Genomic DNA, 15,356 nt, shown 5'->3' with positions numbered 1-15,356 from the left:
GGTGTCTCCGACTGAGCTGATTGGAAACGTGATTGTGTAATTGTGGACCCTTTTTTTTAACACGTGGCAACTGACATGGAAAAAAAGAGCTCCAAAATTGCTAGCTCAGCCGCATGAGTGGATTCTACGTGGAAATAGATATGAATTTTACTATTTTGTCCTTAAGAAAATCTCTCATTCTCTCTATTTATATCTTCTCATTTCAAATCAAATCCTCTGCAACTTCACATTTACTCACATCCTGTCAAATCCTTTCTAACATCGTGGAAGTCATTACAAAACTAAAAAGAAAAACAATAAGAAAGTCACATAAAAAGAAAATAAATCCATCTAATACATGTAACTGTAGAATAAATACAAAGTATGAAAAAAGAAAGAAAAAAAAAAATCTTCTACATCTATAATTCCAGTAACTCAAATTCATCAAACTTGTACAAACAATTTTCCAAATCAAAACTCATTTTTTTGTCTTACTTTCATGAAGAAATTTTCTAAAAAAAAAATTAAAAAAAAATATTAGAAAGAGAAAAAAAGAGAAGAACTGTACTGCTATTATCAACGAAAAAAATGAATACATATTGGGTTAAGGTCGTCAAATTGGATGAGCCATGGAGCTGGATTTTTTAACGCAATAGGCACTGCTTTCTCTACATAGCAAACTAGAGTTGCATAGCAAAGACCATGTGTTCAAAGATTTAGTATTCTTGAGCCACAGTTCTGACTAGCTTGGTCACCCCGTCTTCAATGGCAGGTTAAGGTATGTGGTTGGTTTCTTTGATGAAGCTGCAACCACCTATAGTTGATCGAAAGGGTATATAGAGAAAGAGACTGTTGGGTAATAGAGGTTAAAAGGTGAATTTCATCAAAGTCCACGTCAGATTTGGCTTACGTGGGAAATTTGAAACTCTTTTTTCATTGTTAGCTGCCACATAATAAGTAGATCCCACAGTTGTACAATCACGTTTTTGTTTAGTCAACTCAGTTGAAGACAATCAATTGTAAAATTTAAAATATTCATGCACTTAATTGATACCGTTTTCTATTCAGACACCAAAATAGCAAAAAATAAAAGTTTGAACACTAAAAATATAATTATCCCTAAATGAAAAAGAGTATTTATAGTAAATTCAAAAAATTAACTTTTTATAGATACCCTTAAAACTAGACGTTATATAACCTTTTATAAGTGTTAGAAGAATTAATTTAGGCAAAAAATATTTGAAAAAATAAAAAAAACTGCTGGAATCGAGTGGAACTGCTGGTTCCAACCGATTGGAAAAACTGTCGATTCCAATCGATTCTTGAAACTACCGGTTCACAATTCCTTAAAAATTGAAATAAGAATCAAACCACAGACCTTTAATTTTAGTTTCGATTCTGACCGATTTCAATTCCTAATGGTTTCCAACCCGTAATTTCGCTTTGGAAAATCGTAAAAGGGCCACCCCTGAGCTCGGACCATTCGACCTTCTACGTTTCAGCACCCATCTATGTTGCATTGGGACACGCGTCAAAATTACATTTATGTATCAATATGTATTATAGTGTTTTTAGAATTAAAATAATAATTTTGAATTATTTTTATATGTATTCATTAACAAAATTATTAAAAATATTTTTAAATGAAAAAAATTATACATTGAATTTTAGCACGTTGGATTAAAGTGCACTTTATATTAAATATTTTGATTATTTTCTTAATATTTTTTAATTTTGTTTTAAGTTATTATCAAAATTTTCAAAAGCCAAAAAGAGAAAAAAAAAATTAAGGTTTCGTTTGTTTCCGTAAAATAACTTGTAGAAAAATAATTTTCACAATTTTCGTTATTTCAGGCGCTCAAAAAAAAAAAGTTAACGGAAAATATTTCCCTAGTCAAAGGAAAATGAAGATATTTTTTAAGGAAAACAACTTCCTATTTTCGAGAGAGTAAAATATTTTCCGGATATCGATAAACCTTATAAATCCATATTTTTTAATTTATTAATCATCATAGTCATTACCACCAGTTACCATTTACCACAGACCACCACCATCGGTTGCTACCATAAGCTAGCACCACCGGCCACCGGCGGTTTTCATAATTTATATATTTTTGTTGCATTCTTTTCATATTTAACTATAAAATTTTTAAATTATGAAATTTCTATTATTATTAATATTTTTTATGATCTTATGAGATAAATACTTTAATATTTTTAACTAATTTTCAATATGATAACTAAACAATGGAAAATAAATCATTTAAAAAATATTTTTCAAAAATAATATTTTTCATGAAAATATTTTTTGACAAGTTATTTTACAGAAATAAATGGAACCTAAATATTCATATTATTTTCGAACTTGTAACTAAGACACAAATGTAAATGCACAAGCTAACTTATCCAAAAATCGTTTGTAATACTCATTGAATGAGCAATTAAATAAGATCTGGATCGAATCCATATGATTTGATCCGAGTTGCATCATAGTTTAATAAATTATTACATTTCTTAATTACAAAGAAGAACAGCAAAAGAATGATGGCACGGAGGACAATGACCCAACTTCGGCCACTCCATTTCCATGGGCCGCGACATAACTGGCTGATCATCCAGGATAACAAGAACAACCAACGAAACAAAATTTGTGAAACTTAATAGGAAAAATTATAAACATGTTTCTATATTATACTAAAATTAATTATTCTATTCTATTATGTTAGAATTAACTATTCTATCCTTATATGTTTTAAAATACACTACTTTATTCTCTATATTTTGATTTCATCCAATTATGTCTTTTCGTCAATATTTTTATCATTAAATATAAAAAAAAGCCTGAAATACCCTCATTTCATTTCCCCTTGTTTGTTCTCTCCTTCTTTCTCTTTTTCCCCCTGTTGCCTAACAATCCTGAAATTCTGGAGATAACAGCGATGTAATTGGCGACTGCCAATGGGGTTTTGTTTGGATTTCCGATGAGATATGGCTCTATGCATACACAAATGAAGTCGTTTGGATTTCAGACAAGGTAATCAATTCTTTTGTGAATTTAATGAGGATTTTGAATGGACAGGTCCAGGGACTGTGTTTTGTAATAATATGAATCTTCTGTTTATGTTTTTATCAATTGAATTCTGGCTCCATACCTGTTAATAGTGCTTAAGTGCTTCTAGGCTTTAGATAAAAAGTTTTATGCAAAGTAATGCAGGAAAATAAATCCAATTTTAATAGCAAGCCAAACAAGATATTGCTTTTGAAAAAAAAAAAAAATTTCTACTACTTAGTAATCCTCTTAATTTTTGAAAAATATTTTAACTCCCCATTGGAGTCGCCAACTATGAGATCTCGTCCAATTACCATTTTAAAAGAGTCACCACTTTAAGTTTAATTTTTAAAGGAAACTTAAGGGGAAAAAAAAAATTCCAATTTGATTGCAAAAATAATTTGCAATAAAAAATGCACTAGACTTTTAAACCAAACAAATTTAAGACATTACATGTCTAATACGTGGCCAAATCACGCCTTCAAACATCCCAACGCATGAAGTAAACCACCTCAATAGGAAGACTATATAGGATATGATGACCAATTCCCCCATTCATAGCCAAATTAGCAAGTTTATGGGCAACTTTATTCACTTCGCTACAACAATGCTCGTCTCAATTTGATTTCTTTAAATTAGATAATTAAATAAAAATGTTTAAAAAAATAGGATTTCACATCACCTAACTAAGTTTTAGTTCATGATGTGGAATTCTGTTTTTTTTAACATTTTTATTTAATTATCTAATTTAAAGAAATCAAATTATAAAACTTTTTATTTTCTTTATTCGATAATTGATAACCATATAGTAATTTATTTCATTATTAAAAAAACTCTTTGTTTTCTTTATTTTGCAATAACTAATAGTGCAAATAATAAATTTATTGTATTAACTAGTCATCTACCCACGCAATGCGTAGATTATATAAATTTGAATTTTTTATTGTCTTATCTTAAATATAAAATTTTCCAGAAAATTCTTGTAAAATTAATCACTTAGTCACCTCTTACAAATAACAACCCACAAAAAAAAAAAAAAAAAAAAAAAAAAAAACATAAAACACATAAATTATGAATATATTAGAGTATAAAATATTTATAATATTAACATCTTAATCACTTTCAAGAAAAATAATATGGTATCAAGAACCACGATTAGTGAATAAATTAATATCCAAACATGAGCCAAAAATATAAAGGAAGTGAGGAATACGCAAATAGCCTAGTATCATTGTATCACATAAATGACTCATTATGTAACGTCCTAGTGAGACGAGTTGAGTCATTTCATAGAGGTGAGTTGAGTTGGGTTGAACCAAACCTGGTTGGGGTAGAATGAATGATAAGTGGACTTATTTGCATGGAAAGTTTAGGACTTGTTTGCATCAAAACATACAGCTTGGGTATTCAGTTGTAGCCTTGGTATACTTGAGGTACCAATTAGAGAGTTTACACAGCCACATCACCTTCTTCTAGAGTCTACCCGTTCCTATCATTTTCACTTTCCCCATTTTCACGTTTTTCATTCTCTTCTTACGTTTCCCTCCATTTCCTTGCACTTTTCATGCAAGTTACGCATTAAGTCAACTCCAAGAGAAGAAAGTTCAAAAGTAGCAGAAAAGAGAAGCTAAAAACAGAGTCCAAGCTTTTTGGAACGCAAGGTTTGATATCTTTTGTTATTTCCCATGTTCTTTGCATGAAAAATTGTGTGGAGTGTTGCTCATGAGATCATGTGTTGCTTATTGTTGAGTGAAAGAAGTGGAAAGGATGTGAAAACAGGGGATGAATATATGAAGTGGAAACAGAGTTTGCTGGAAATTTTACCAGCAACTTCATCTTGATTTCGACCTTTTTAAATGATGGAATTAGGAAGTTTCATAGAAGAGTTATTTGTTTCTCTATGTGTTAGCTTTACGTGGGCTTTTGAATCACTCAATTTGGAGTTGTATATTGTGAGATATGGCCAAAAGAGTACAGACTGTGCAGGCTGAAAACCGCGCGCGCGCGAATTGCATGAATAAGGTCGCGACTTGTCACTGACTCTCATTTTGCACTCTACGTGGTCGCGACTTTCATCTGCGCGCTCGCGACTTTCACCTAAAACTCTCTGACTCTCATTTTTCATTCTACGCGATCGCGACTTTCACATGCGCGCTCGCGACTTTGGCCAGAAAGTCACTGCCTCTCAAATGGCACATCTTGCGCTCGCGACTTCCATATGCGCGATCGCGACTTGGTCTCGCGCTCGCGACTAAAGTTGCGCGGTCGCGACTTTGAGCCAGAAACTCACCGACTCTCATTTGACATTCTCGCGCTCGCGACTTTCAAAAGCGCGATCGCGACTTACCTCTTCAGTGTACCTCGCGCTCGCGACTTGGCATGTCGCGCTCGCGAATGATGCTTTGACATTCTTTTTGACTTTATTTCCTATGCAAGTGACTTCCTTGGCTCATCCTGCATGCATCCACCCATTGTAAAACAAAAATACAACATAAGAACATGGATTAAAACAACATGTAAGCAATTATATGATGTGAACTCAAATCAATATGATGAACTATGAAGTTGTGAAACCATTTATGTGCTATTGTGTTACATTGTTGATATGCTAATATTAAGCTCCATTGAGGTTGGGTAGAAACCATGTAGATAAGGCTATGTCGCGACATAGAATAGCAGATCTGCGCCCCATACATTTGGAACTCCGGCTACAGGCCGTTGAGTGGATATGATTATACAGGCCATACCAGCCAAGCATACAGTATTCATCCAGTTTATACAATTTTTCTTATCACTTCGGTTTCACTATAACCTTATGGAGCCATATCGATATCTTGATTTAACATTGTATGAATCATACCGTATCATGATATATGTGCTTATGTATGTTTACATGATTCTTGTTACACATGTATGTATTTACTTGTTTCTTTTATGTTGAGATATCCACTGAGCTTCTTGCTCAGCGAGTTACCTGTTTAACTCGCAGGTTTTGAGACTGGTTCATAGAGAGTCGGATTACAACTGCTGAAGTTCATCTACAGAAGAGTCAATCTTCAGGGTAGCTAGTCATTTTACTGTGTATCTTTTGTCTATACTTTTTATGGCATGTACAGGGCACACAGTTGGGCCCAATTCATTTTGTAAACAGTATCATGTCTTGTAAATATTATACACATTATTATTGTATATACAGTATGATGTCAGCATGACAGGACATACAGTCAACCTGTTTGTAACATCTCGACTCGGTTCATTCGGGTTTTCGGGTGGACTGGGAAGGGGTGTTACAAATTTTGGTATCAGAGCCCTAGGTTTCATTTCCTCGGGCTTGAATGCATAAGTCAGTATAGTGTACATGCCATGACTACCCTGATGAACTAAGCAGTTGTTGTTATTTTAGGAGGATGTCTCAAGAAGGGAGAGTGAGTCACACGCCTCCAGAGTAGTGGAGGGTGAGGCTCCAGCAGCACCAGGTCAAGAGGTGTTGTTAAAGCAACTCGCAGATACTTTTCGACAGATTGCAGGGGTGATGCCTCAAGCACCAATAGTAGTAGAAAGAGAAAGAAAGCCCCCACTAGAGAAGCTTCGAAAATATGGTGCAAAGGAATTCAGTGCTAACAAGGATGATAGTCCAGAAAGAGCTGAGTATTGGTTAGATGGGACATCGAGAGTTCTGGAACAATTACAGTGTACACTAGAGGACAAGTTGATTTGTGCCACATCATTATTAGTAGATGAAGCATATACATGGTGGACTACTGTTCAGCAGCGAGTATCAACAGAGCAGCGTACTTGGCAATTCTTCTTGGATGAATTCAAGAAGAAGTTCATTACAGAGGCTTATTTAGATGCGAGAAGGAAAGAATTTTTATACCTGAGGCAGAACAGATTGTCAGTTGCCGAATATGAGCGAGAGTTCACCAGACTTAGCAGGTATGGTAAAGGGATAGTGGCTACAGAAGCCGAAAGGTGTAAAAAGTTTCAGGAAGGCCTGAACGATGAGATTCAGATGGGAGTGGTAGCTTCCAGATTCAGAGAGTTCTCAGCTTTGGTAGAGGCAGCTCAGGAGATAGAGCGCATTCAGACCGGTCAGCGTACCAGACGCCAGCGGTCTCAGCAGAGGAGAGATCAAACTCCGAGTGCACCCAGTACATATCAGGCAGAGAGCAAGAGATTCAGAGGTGCTAGTAGTTCAGCTGGTTCTAGACCTTCCTTTAGCCAAGGCGCAGCTAGGGGTGTGAACATGCCAGCAGTATCAGTTGTGGCTAGTTCCGCCGGTGGTAGTCGAGGTTCAGGCAGAGGAACTGGTAGAGGCACCAGTAGAGGTGCAGAGGCAGCCGGTTATACTTTTCCACCGTGTGAGCATTGTGGCAGACGGCATGGTGGGGAGTGTTGGTTGGTGACTGGTAAATGTTGGATATGCGGAGCATCAGACCATCAGAAGAAGGATTGTCCGAAGAGGGCAAAAACTCCTACACAGTTCATAGCAGGCAGAGGTAGAGGTGAGAGCTCCGGAGGGCAGAGACAGCAATCAGAGACTGTTGACAGACCTGATACTAGAGGTCCAGCCAGGGTCTATGCCATGCGGACCAGGGAAGAGGAGGAAGCTCCAGATGTCATAGTTGGTGAGTTTTCTCTATGTGATCATACAGTTTATGCTTTAATTGATCCTGGATCATCTCATTCATATATTAGTGTGCCTAAACCCTGGGTTAAAGGGTTAGCGGTTGCACATGTGAGCCAGGGTATGGTAGTTATGAATCCACTAGGTGATGTAGTAAAAACCCATACAGTGGTCAAAGACTGTCCAATTATTATTCATGGAAAGGAGTTTCCAGGAGATCTTATGGAGTTGCCATTTAGAGAATTTGATGTGATTCTGGGTATGGATTGGCTATCCAGACATCAAGCTATAGTTGATTGTGCAAAGAAAAGGGTGACATTATATACACCAGCAGGGGAAGAGATTACAGTAGTCGGGAAGCGGCGAGAGTTTCTGGGTAATGTGATATCAGCCATGGCAGCAAAGAGATTAATTCAGAAAGGTTGTGAAGCATACTTGGTATGTGCATTAAAAGCAGAGAAAGACCAGTTAAAAGTGCAAGACATACCAACAGTGTGTGATTATCCAGATGTATTTCCAGATGAGTTACCAGGGTTACCACCAAGGAGGGAAGTGGAGTTTACCATAGATGTCTATCCTGGAGCAGCACCAGTATCTATTGCACCTTACAGAATGGCACCAGTAGAGTTAAAAGAGTTAAAGATTCAGCTGCAAGAGTTATTGGATAAAGGCTTTATCAGACCCAGTGTATCACCTTGGGGAGCACCGGTATTATTTGTCAAGAAGAAAGATGGATCTTTCAGACTGTGCATTGATTACAGACAGCTGAATAAACTGACAATCAAGAATAAGTATCCATTGCCTCGCATCGATGATCTGTTTGATCAGTTAAAAGGTGCAGGTATGTTTTCTAAGATCGACCTTAGGTCGGGATATCATCAGTTGCGGATAAAGGAAGGAGATATCACTAAGACTGCATTTAGGACCCGATATGGTCACTATGAATTTTTAGTCATGCCATTCGGTCTCACAAATGCACCAGCGGTTTTCATGGATCTCATGAACCGCGTGTTTCATTCATATTTAGATCAGTTTGTGGTGGTGTTTATAGATGACATTTTGGTCTATTCCAGAGACAGGGTTGAACATGATAAACATTTGCGGATTGTACTTCAGACACTGAGGGATAAACAGCTGTATGCCAAGCTCAGTAAGTGTGAGTTTTGGCTAGAAGAAGTTTCTTTCTTAGGACATGTGGTGTCATCTGAGGGTATCAGAGTTGATCCTAAGAAGATTGAAGCTATTGTTGATTGGAGACCACCCAGAAATGTCACAGAAGTTCGAAGTTTTCTGGGTTTAGCCGGTTATTATAGACGGTTTGTAAAGGGATTCTCTATCATTGCATCACCTTTAACAAGATTATTGAAGAAAGCAGTTGGATTCCAATGGGATGATAGATGTCAGCAGAGTTTTGACACTTTGAAGACAAAGTTGACTGAAGCACCAGTGTTGACTCAGCCAGTGTCAGGTAAAGACTTTGAGATTTACAGTGATGCCTCTCATACTGGGTTAGGATGTGTACTCATGCAAGATAGAAAAGTGGTAGCTTATGTCTCCAGACAATTAAAGCCACATGAATTGAATTATCCAACCCATGATCTAGAACTGGCAGCCATTGTTCTAGCATTCAAAGTATGGCGGCATTATCTGTATGGTGAGAAGTGTTACATTTATACAGATCATCAGAGTTTAAAGTACTTACCAACACAGAAAGACTTGAATTCAAGACAACGGAAGTGGATGCAGATTCTGGCTAATTATGATTATGTCATTAATTATCATCCGGGCAAAGCTAATGTGGTAGCAGATGCCCTTAGCCGGAAATCATTGTTTGCTTTGAAAGCAATGAGAATTAGCATGGAGTTGCAACAGCAGGGAATTATTCTAGCACAGATGCAAGTACAGCCATCTTGGGTTCAGGAAGTTGTAGAAGCACAGAAGAAAGATGCACAAACAGCACTATGGGTGAAACAAGTACAGGAAGATCATGGTGGGAAATTCAGATTGGATAACGATGGAGTCTTATTCTATGAGGACAGAGTTGTTGTACCACAGATAGGGGAGATCAGACAGAAGATCCTGCATGAAGCTCATAACAGTCCATACACAATGCATCCAGGTAGTACCAAGATGTATCAAGATTTGAAGAAAGGCTATTGGTGGCCGGGCATGAAGAAAGAGATCGGAAATGTTGTAACGAGATGTTTAACATGTCAACAAGTAAAAGCAGAACATCAATTGCCATCTGGGTTACTTCATCCAATAACAGTGCCAACATGGAAATGGGATCAGATCACGATGGATTTTGTGACTGGATTACCTCAAACGCAGCGGAAGCATGATGCAGTATGGGTGATTGTGGACAGATTAACTAAGTCCGCACACTTTCTACCAGTCAGGATGGACTATTCTCTAGACAAGTTAGCAGATATTTATGTTAGAGAGATAGTTCGACTACATGGAGTTCCATCAACCATTATATCTGATCGTGATCCAAGGTTTACATCGAAGTTTTGGGGTAAACTGCAGGAAGCATTGGGAACGAGATTGCATTTCAGCACTACATTTCATCCTCAAACAGATGGCCAATCAGAAAGGGTCATTCAAATCCTGGAAGACATGATGAGATCATGTGTTATAGAATTTGAAGGCAGTTGGGACAGATATGTATCTCTCATGGAATTTGCCTACAACAACAGTTATCAATCAAGCATTAAGATGGCACCATATGAAGCATTGTATGGTAGACAATGTAGAACACCTGTGTGTTGGACAGAACTTAGTGAGAAGAAGATTTTGGGTCCAGATTTGGTTAGAGAAACAGAAGAGAAAGTGGAAATCATCAGAAAACGGCTGAAAGAAGCAAGTGATCGACAGAAGTCCTATGCTGATTTAAAGAGAAAGGATATTGAGTACTCAGTCGGTGATAAAGTCTTTCTGAAAGTTTCACCATGGAAAAAGATCCTAAGGTTTGGACGAAAGGGTAAGCTTAGCCCTAGGTTTATTGGTCCATATGAGATTGTTGAACGTGTAGGACCATTAGCCTATCGCCTAGCGTTACCTTCCACCTTGGATTGAATCCATAATGTCTTTCATGTCTCAATGTTAAGGAGATACAGATCAGATCCATCACATGTGTTAGCACTAGAAGAGATTGAAATTCAGCCGGATCTCACTTATGAAGAAGAACCAGTTCAGATCCTAGCAAGAGAAGTTAAAGAATTGCGGAACAAAAAAGTAGCATTGGTAAAAGTTCTTTAGAGGAATCATAAGATAGAAGAAGCAACTTGGGAATCCGAAGACACCATGCGACAACAGTATCCGCAGTTGTTCCCAACAGGTAAACTTCGGGACGAAGTTTTTTATTTAGAAGGGGAGACTTGTAACGTCCTAGTGAGACGAGTTGAGTCATTTCATAGAGGTGAGTTGAGTTGGGTTGAACCAAACCTGGTTGGGGTAGAATGAATGATAAGTGGACTTATTTGCATGGAAAGTTTAGGACTTGTTTGCATCAAAACATACAGCTTGGGTATTCAGTTGTAGCCTTGGTATACTTGAGGTACCAATTAGAGAGTTTACACAGCCACATCACCTTCTTCTAGAGTCTACCCGTTCCTATCATTTTCACTTTCCCCATTTTCACGTTTTTCATTCTCTTCTTACGTTTCCCTCCATTTCCTTGCACTTTTCATGCAAGTTACGCATTAAGTCAACTCCAAGAGAAGAAAGTTCAAAAGTAGCAGAAAAGAGAAGCTAAAAACAGAGTCCAAGCTTTTTGGAACGCAAGGTTTGATATCTTTTGTTATTTCCCATGTTCTTTGCATGAAAAATTGTGTGGAGTGTTGCTCATGAGATCATGTGTTGCTTATTGTTGAGTGAAAGAAGTGGAAAGGATGTGAAAACAGGGGATGAATATATGAAGTGGAAACAGAGTTTGCTGGAAATTTTACCAGCAACTTCATCTTGATTTCGACCTTATTAAATGATGGAATTAGGAAGTGTCATAGAAGAGTTATTTGTTCCTCTATGTGTTAGCTTTACGTGGGCTTTTGAATCACTCAATTTGGAGTTGTATATTGTGAGATATGGCCAAAAGAGTACAGACTGTGCAGGCTGAAAACCGCGCGCGCGCGAATTGCATGAATAAGGTCGCGACTTGTCACTGACTCTCATTTTGCACTCTACGTGGTCGCGACTTTCATCTGCGCGCTCGCGACTTTCACCTAAAACTCTCTGACTCTCATTTTTCATTCTACGCGATCGCGACTTTCACATGCGCGCTCGCGACTTTGGCCAGAAAGTCACTGCCTCTCAAATGGCACATCTTGCGCTCGCGACTTCCATATGCGCGATCGCGACTTGGTCTCGCGCTCGCGACTAAAGTTGCGCGGTTGCGACTTTGAGCCAGAAACTCACTGACTCTCATTTGACATTCTCGCGCTCGCGACTTTCAAAAGCGCGATCGCGACTTACCTCTTCAGTGTACCTCGCGCTCGCGACTTGGCATGTCGCGCTCGCGAATGATGCTTTGACATTCTTTTTGACTTTATTTCCTATGCAAGTGACTTCCTTTGCTCATCCTGCATGCATCCACCCATTGTAAAACAAAAATACAACATAAGAACATGGATTAAAACAACATGTAAGCAATTATATGATGTGAACTCAAATCAATATGATGAACTATGAAGTTGTGAAACCATTTATGTGCTATTGTGTTACATTGTTGATATGCTAATATTAAGCTCCATTGAGGTTGGGTAGAAACCATGTAGATAAGGCTATGTCGCGACATAGAATAGCAGATCTGCGCCCCATACAGTTTGGAACTCCGGCTACAGGCCGTTGAGTGGATATGATTATACAGGCCATAGCAGCCAAGCATACAGTATTCATCCAGTTTATACAGTTTTTCTTATCACTTCGGTTTCACTATAACCTTATGGAGCCATATCGATATCTTGATTTAACATTGTATGAATCATACCGTATCATGATATATGTGCTTATGTATGTTTACATGATTCTTGTTACACATGTATGTATTTACTTGTTTCTTTTATGTTGAGATATCCACTGAGCTTCTTGCTCAGCGAGTTACCTGTTTAACTCGCAGGTTTTGAGACTGGTTCATAGAGAGTCGGATTACAACTGCTGAAGTTCATCTACAGAAGAGTCAATCTTCAGGGTAGCTAGTCATTTTACTGTGTATCTTTTGTCTATACTTTTTATGGCATGTACAGGGCACACAGTTGGGCCCAATTCATTTTGTAAACAGTATCATGTCTTGTAAATATTATATACATTATTATTGTATATACAGTATGATGTCAGCATGACAGGACATACAGTCAACCTGTTTGTAACATCTCGACTCGGTTCATTCGGGTTTTCGGGTGGACTGGGAAGGGGTGTTACACATTATGGCTTAAATAACAAATAAAAAATGAGATTTAGATAATGATGTAATAGTTGTTCATCATTTATGGTGAACTTCACATTCTTGAACCGAAATCTCATTCCAAGTTAAGAATTAATCATTTTATCATTCTATCATTTGCTTTAATGTCATTAAAGATTCTGTCTTTTAAATTTCAAAGTCATTTACTTTCGTGCACTTTACTATTATATCACCCTTTGTTTAGTGAGCTAACTATTGTTCATTAACCTCATTAACATTCATTCTTGATACTTTTATGTTAATAATTGTTTATTGCTAATTTTGAACGTGTGTGATTTATGCTAGATTCATTGTTTCATTCCTATGATTGATTTGTTGCTTTATATTGAGCTTGATGTAAGTGTCCATAATGGATTTCATAAATGACTTATTGGTAACATTATTGCAATTGAAAAATTCTAAGGGGTTGATGGGTAAAATGTAAATTAGGCTATGAGTTGTAACTCTTTTCTTCTTTCCCCCTTCTTCGCTTGATTATGTGGCATGCTTTATTATTGTTCATGAATGTCATGTCACAAAATTGCATTAAAACTCATTTTTCATCTCAATTAAAGTTAATTATATTATTAAGATTGTGAATGAATGGACAATGAAAGAGGCCGATTTTCAACCGGGCAGTCTGGGTGCCAACACTTTCCTATGACCATACCTAACTCCCTTACCCAGGCTCCCGCCAAAACTGAATTAGTCATTTCTAAAGAAATGGCTAGTTCGTGAAATTTTTCATAAAGAGGATGACGACTCTAAAAATAAAATCCTTATCAAAGTAAGAGCTATTTTTACAAAATCCCTTTTCCAAAATAAAGTCACCTATCTGAGGATGTGAAGAATGAGTTTAATAACAAAAAATCAATTTTTTACAAGCTTAAAATAAACCAATCCCGTTTTTCATTTTAGTCATTCACGAAAAGGCTAAAAAAAAAAAAAAAAAACCATCTCATCCTCAGCTACCTTAACCTCAAAAAACTAGTTCAAATGCTAAGTTATTGAATACTATGAAAAGTAACTTTTAGCATTTTGATAAAAGCTACTTAAAAAGTGCCAAACAAAATCCTTAGTAGCAATTAGATATTGTAGTAACTATTAGCTGTTAGCTGTTAGCTATTAACTATTAACTATTAGCTTTTAGCTGTTAGTTGTTGATATATCTGTCTAAATTATAAATTTTCAGTAAAAATAACTGTTTAATCTAAAATGACATTAGTTGTTTAATTAGCTGAATTGAGAAGAAAAACACAATAGTTGTGATTGTCAAAAAAATTTAATTAAAAGCTAAATGTTAAAAGTTAAACGTTATTGTGTTTTAACATTTCATAAGAAGCTCCTCAAACCTTTAAAAGTTATTATAAAAGTTATGTTATCCAATGATACTATAAAATAGATAGAGTACGCTAAAAATTAGTTCAAAAGCTATTTTCAAAATAGGGCCTAAAAACAATTGGTTGCAATAAGATGAAATAGTCTCATAATTAAACCAAGCTTCTAGTGTACCAGAATTTTTGACTTCCTAACAAAGAAAATAATCTCCACCGCCATATATATAGATAATTACTTACCTGGTTTTCAGGGATACAGAGCATACAAATAATTAATTTTTCAAGAGGGGATGACCTTTATGAAAGAGATTTGCTAGTGTGGAATGTCATACATCATACATGTGCTTGAAGAGCAAAATATAAATAAATATACATTTGTTAACTTAGTGATCACTAGCTTCTAATTACCGTTCATCATTGTTGACCACTGCTAATTAAATATTTTAATATTTTTAATTAATTTTCAATAGTATGATCAAAAGTTAAGAAATAAGTAGCTTGGAATCTATTTTATATAAAAAAAATATATATTTTTTATTTGAAAAATAATTTTCAATTTTTTCCAAAATTGTAGCAATTTATAATCATGTGCTAAATCGGCATATACATTCTCCACAACCGGCGTGGGATCCAAAAGAATCAGTGCATTCTTTGGTGATGAGTTTATGTTCTGTGAATTTGTGAATTGTAATAAGCTTTTTAAGTTAGCTTAATGTTTTCATTACCGATGAGAAAAAATGTATATTTAAAAATAATGGTTTATAGTTTTTCTAAATATGTGATTTGAAAAGAAACTTTTTCTACTAAAAGGAAAAGAAAGAAATTTGCAAAAAAAAAAAAAAAAAAAAAAAGAAAAAAAAAATTATAACTAACCTATCATGTTTACCTGCTATAGTAGGTTAGTATGTCAAATGCCAGACAGTT

The sequence above is a fragment of the Jatropha curcas genome, chromosome 4, assembly GCF_041381405.1.
Source record: "Jatropha curcas cultivar XTBG-Jc1 chromosome 4, XTBG_Jcur_1.0, whole genome shotgun sequence".
Lineage (NCBI taxonomy): Eukaryota > Viridiplantae > Streptophyta > Magnoliopsida > Malpighiales > Euphorbiaceae > Jatropha > Jatropha curcas.
This window is presented reverse-complemented; position numbering follows the sequence as displayed.